Source organism: Suricata suricatta, chromosome 4, assembly GCF_006229205.1.
Source record: "Suricata suricatta isolate VVHF042 chromosome 4, meerkat_22Aug2017_6uvM2_HiC, whole genome shotgun sequence".
In the NCBI taxonomy this organism is placed as follows: Eukaryota; Metazoa; Chordata; class Mammalia; order Carnivora; family Herpestidae; genus Suricata; species Suricata suricatta.
In genome coordinates, this window is record NC_043703.1 from 61,101,258 (window position 1) to 61,107,257 (window position 6,000).

The following is a 6,000-nucleotide window of genomic DNA, read 5'->3' on the forward strand; positions in this document are numbered from 1 at the left end:
GACGCCCTGACTCTGCGCACTGGAGTGTCTGGGGAGCAAGTTGAGAGATGTCTCCTTGGGCCTCTGAACTGGCCCAGGACCATCAAGTTAACCAGTCACCGTGAGACCCTTGGTGCAAAGGAGCCTCGTGGGAGAGATGCTTCTGCCCCCTGGCCTGCCCCACTCCAAGCTGCCTGCCAGGTGCTCACAGGCATTGGAGTCTGTGTGCCTCCCACAGGCTCATACCTTTTAACAGTTTCAGTTCTGTAAGATTCAATCCTTGTGAACATGCAAATCCCTCAAACAGGATCTGCGCTTTGAGATTTAAATAAGTTACACGTCACTGATTGTCCGTTTTGCTGGGAACAGAGAGGAGAGAGGGCTTGGGGGCATAGAGGTTCTAGGCTGGGCCAGAGGGTTAAACCAAGAATCTGGAAGAGGTACGAGAGGGGGGCGGGGCTGGACAAATGACTGATGGCTCCCAGATCTCCCTGGACCAGCAGTTCTGAAAGTAAGCATGGGGCAGGGTGAGATTGGGAGTGATATGGCCCTCTCCCAGCTCTCCCAGTGGGGTGATCTTCCTCTTGCCACACGTTGTCTTGGGAGGATTGGTGCCCCCAACCATCGGTGTCCATCGGAGGACAGAAAACCCTCAAGGGCAACAGAACGGTGGAGAGGAGGTCTGGAGCCACCTCCCTGCAACTAATTTGAGGACTGGAGCACATGTAAATAGCATGCAGCCTGTGGACCTAATTTTCCTCAGATGCTAAATTGCCTTCCAGCTCTGAATTTCTATAATTCTGGTTTCTTTTGCCATTCCACGAGAACAGTGACTTTGGGCCACTCGTGAGGGCTCAATTCTAGTGTAAACCTGTGTTTGACTTTACACGATCCTCCACAGTTTGTCTGTCAGGTCACAGGTGAGTCCTGTTGAAAGCTATCCTGCAGAAATTGTACTCTAGAGAAGGTTTGTGTTAGAACCACAGCATCCCTAAATCAAAACTAGTCAGGACAACGCCACCATGGCTAACGTCAACCCATGAGATTGGGTTCAATGTGCCGGTCAGTGACTGACCTAAGAGAGAGTCAAAGGCCATGAAATCAATATCTACATAGTGACTCCAGTACAATAGTCAGCATCACCTTGAATGGAGTCATTCATTTGTGAACCCAGTTATTGAACCGAATGCAAGAACAGAAGCCCTCGGAGTTCACGTGCGGACAAAAGGAAATTCCAACGGAGGAGGCAATCTCCATTGATTTAGTCATATAATGAAAGGTTTCACTCCTGTGCAAAATACTTTACCAGGCAAAGGCTTTCTGCTTTGTACTTTAAAAGCTCTAACTCGATTTCCCTAGAAATAGCAAGCATGCCATGTCACATTACATTCCCTCTGTCAGCTCGATTGTTTGACATGGAGTTTTTGAGTCGCATCATTTTGTCTAAAAAATAGATCATTTGCCTTTTCTCTCCATAATGTTTGGTTCATTCACTGGGTATTTCAGACCAATCCTACTGACAGACTGAACTATGGTTTATGGTACATGCGGATGTGATATGAGATCTGGGTTATTCTCTAAAGCTGTCAGAATATTTTTAGAAAAATAGTTAAAAACACAATTTCTGTCATTTGTATGCAACTATCATATCTGTATTTCTCCTCTAATCTTTTGTATGTCCATTTATAGGTTGTAATAAAAGCTAACACACAATTTTTTCTTGTGTTCTTTTAACACTCTATACTTGCTCCAGAGGCTTCATTTTTAATGACTGGATAGTCTCCCATCAAATGAGTCCACCACTGTGGTAGATTACAACATTGCTTCCAATTCTTCATCCCTCCCTGTTTCTACATCCTTTGCAGCATGATTTCTTAGCTCCTTCCATTGGAGTGAAGTTTATTTTCCACCCCTGGAATGTGGCCTCGTCTTAGGACTTGCTCGGGCTGACAGGATGGAGCAGAAGTGATGGAGTGCAGATTCCAAGCTGTGCCTCAAGGTTTTTGTACTTCCACTTTCCTTTGTGGAACCCTCCTGTAGACTATGAACCTGAGAAAAGTCCCACACTAGCCCCCTGGAGATGACAAAGCCACATGGAGGGCGACCAGTCACCCAGCTGTCAGAGCTAAGCCCTTCCTGTGCCAATTGCCTTCCATTTGATCTATCAGCTGACCAGTTTCATGAAGAAGCCTAGATGAGATCAGAAGAAATCGCCTGATCTGTAGTTCAGTATGAGAAAGCAATACATATTGTTTTAAGCCATAGAGTTTTGGAGTGGTTTGTTATGTGGCAGTAGCTGACTGAGAGAGCCATTATTCTCTATCTCCATTTTGTTGTTTAGATATTTCCAAATTTTCCTAATTATCAAACAAAGTTGGGATGAACATTTCAGTGCAAGTGAGGGATGTGTTTCTATGAGGATTTTCATTTAGTTTAAGGAAGCAGCCAATCAGATTTTATCTCCTGTAACACCAAAATACCGTATTATTGAAATTCTGGGGTTGTCTATAAAATTATCATTGTCAAGCAAAAGCTAAGCTTTTACATTGCATAATTGCTTTATATTTCCATATGTAGAGGAATAGCATGCATTTTCCTTATGGAAACATATGGCACATGATCTAACCAATCTTAAACCAAGAAAGTCACAAAAAATCTCAGAAGCTCACAAAAACTCTGTTTCATCTGGGTGAACCCTGAGCATATTGACTTCTCTCCTATGGTTCTTAATAATGGCGAATATGTATATGTATATAAAACCAACCGATCTTTTCTCCTTTAGAGAAACCATGATTACCCCCAAAATTCACCAGTCTCTTGAAAATGCCAAACCTCTTCCTGAAAAAGCTGTGGCCAGTTGGATAGTATATTGGTAAGGGGTCTCTAGCAATCATTTGTTTCAATTAAAAATATCATTCTACTTAATGACTGCTGCATATAAACTAAAACAGTTCAACAATAATAGCACTCTTCATTTATAATGTTTCTTCAGTGGATGTATACAGGCCTTGCCCACCCACGGTCTACATTATGTCAGAAATCAGTCTGAGGTGGTTGATATTTGAGATGAGCTATCTAAGGAGATCACTGGCCATCAAAGATCTAGCCCTTTATAAGTTAGATCATCAGAAAGCAATAGAGCCATGTTATTGATTTCATATCCCTTGGGTCATCATTATTACCATTGCCATTATTAGTGCCATTATTGAGATCCCTTCAAGAAAAGAAAAGCTGATGAAAGACAGTTTTGGAGTTTTGGAAATCGTGTCCGTGATGATCCTGCCACTTGTGTTTTTACCATTTCTAGCAAAACAGACACTACACTACATTCTATTTAGATTTTGAAGCTGTTTTTTTTTTTTTACATTACCTCTTCTTTGGTACGTTGTTATGCATTCTTCTATTAGCTACTGAGAATTCAAGTCATCCTGCTGTGATTCCTTTGACTAGCAGGAAGTTCAACTGCAATATGTGTCTTCACCTAGATCATGCTATACTCTTCTCCTCCCTCTGTTTTCCCTTCATGGCTCACCTACTATTTCAATCTTTACTACACTATACCTCTGCAAATTCGTTTGCGTACTTTCTGATAATATTCCTGTCCCATCCTGACTGTGTAGGCCTCTGGAAAAGTCTTGGCCTTCAAGTGATCAGAATGAAGTGACCACCTGGTCCTTCATTCATTTTGCAGAGCTGTGGAAGCTCCAAAAGTGCCTACTTGAAGGGTGTCCCCTGCAGTAGTAACCAAGAACAGCTCTGAGACGGAGGCACCGACTTATGTTCTCTTTGAATTATATACATTACATCCAATCCTTGTTTGCTAAAAATGAGAAAAGCACCACCTGTAACATTTCACTCAGTATAAGAGTCTTTGTGATTAAAAGGCCTTCCCCACCCCCCCAACCATGTCAGTAGAAGTTGTATTTTCCAAGCATTTCTGACATCTACCATTTCTTACCCAAATCTAAATAAAGTCCAAGAGGTGAGTTAAGCCTCTAATTTTACAGTGTTCTTATCCACTTATATAATTCCAATTTCTTGAGTCACACCCAGTAAAAAAACCAAGAGTCTGGGTTATTGGACACAAGACCCTCCCTACCCAGTCATCTTGAGAGTCCAGACTGAAGTATTTACAAAATCCTCCATATTTTCCCAGGGGTCACTTGACACTTTTATATGAATAGAGAGAGAAAAAATACCACAAAGGCAGTTGCAGCCCCAGGTTAACAATATGGGCTACCAGGGCAAAAGGGCTCTGTGTGCCTCTGTGCATCCAGTATGACACTCCCCCATTTCACCCCTGCTTTTCCAGGACCCCTCTGCCCAGCCCTGTCCCATGAGGTCTAGGGCTATTATTATGGACCTGAGGTCTTCTGGTATCAGGCGCTCAAGTGTCCACGTACGGCTAGACTTCGCTTGAAAACTGGATCATGTGTATATGACCTGCCACCATATACTAACATTGCATTTCCCTAAAGAAATATTTTTAAATAAGCTTTTCACTTGTCCATATTAAATGTGAGAACTTAGCTGAACTAAAGAGTTCTGTAATAAGCATAGACAATGAGCCAAGCCTTGAAAAACTTTCAAATATTTTTTGGAACTTGCATTTTTTCTTAAAGGAACACCGAGTGAATCATTTCACATCAAATAGCTACAGAATGTGTTTTACTGAAAGAAACTAAAATCTCAAAATGTTCTCTGAAACAAATTGGTTAATCAGTCCCCACCGTTTTGCAGCTTCATGGTCGGGAATCCTGCTGCTAATGAAGCTTCTATCTTCTTCTGACTGCCTTCACTTTCCTTTTCGACAGGTTTTTTCTTTTCCTGTCTAAACAGAGAATGAATGTGTATATAGTCTTGGTGGGAGAGTCAAAGTCAGGATTTGGTCCCATGGCCATGAGGAAGCTCCAGGATATTGTCTCCGAGGTGATAAGTCATCTAAAATCATGAACAGGTAATAATAAAAATGATGATATTGTTGGTTAACCTTTATTGAAGTCTTATTAGAGATGGTAAATTAATGTGACTTTTTCTTTCTTTTTAGCCTTTGTTATACCCTTCCTTACTAATGAACCCAAGAAACGTTTTGTGAATCACCTTAGATAGATGTTTGATTAGATTCATTTATTTAGTGATAACTTCTCTTACGGGGCAGTGACCCATATGTTGGGGGTACAGCAGTGAACATAAAGTATTCCTATTCTCAAAAAGCTTATATTCTAGTGGGGGAGGGACAGACAATAGGCAAATTTGTTTGTCAGGTAATTAGTGCCACAAGGAAAAAAAAGAGGGGAAAACAATCGTGATCGAAGTAGAGTAGGAAGCATCACTTAAAAAGTTTATAAAAGTCAGATAGAGGAGAAATATAAATCTTCGCTTTGACATTTTGGAATTGTGAAAGTTTCCTTTTTCTCATAGAGTAAAGTCAGATAATCCAAATCCCTTTAGGGCAGCATTTCCAAAATTTGGACTCTAACTTCCTAAAGGCTCCCTTGACACGCGTTTGCACACCTTTAGAGATGTACCTGGAGAAGGCAAATAATCTCAAGAAGCAGGAGCATATGACCCTGGAGGTCACCTTGCCCTTCACTTGTAAAACACCATTTGTAGCCAGTCTGACGTCAATCAGCGAAGGCTGACGGATGATTCATCTGTGTTCTTACCATTGTTGGTTCCTGTTATTGTTTTTCTCCTCACATTTTAGTTAATCATTTGTTTGAGTTAGGTGAAACACTCACGTGCCCTCTTAGGCCTTTTCCTACCGTTTCCTCCAGCCAAACCTTGATGAAAAAATATAGGTGTGGGTGATCTAAGATGCCTGTCCTTTTCCTGAGGGGGCCGGCTCACTGGTGTGAGAGGCCAGAGTGGATGAATCCAGGCTGTAAAACAAACTCCTAAGTATCTGGAAACTGGAGAACAGAATGTGCCACTCTTCAGACATGCAAACTCACCTTGCAGGTCCTATTTCTACTCTGAAATTACTGGAAAGCTTCTTTTTTCCATTCTTTGCTTTATTGA

At 41.6% G+C, this 6,000-nt stretch overlaps 1 long non-coding RNA gene across 1 annotated transcript in view; it reads right to left on the bottom strand.

Moving 5' to 3' along the window:
- Positions 1–4,688: 4,688 nt before the first annotated feature.
- Positions 4,689–6,000, bottom strand: part of LOC115290797 — a 5,144-nt gene continuing 3,832 nt past the window's right edge. The window contains exon 3 of the long non-coding RNA XR_003908205.1: positions 4,689–4,920. This is a non-coding gene — a long non-coding RNA (uncharacterized LOC115290797). The remainder of the gene's footprint in view (positions 4,921–6,000) is intronic.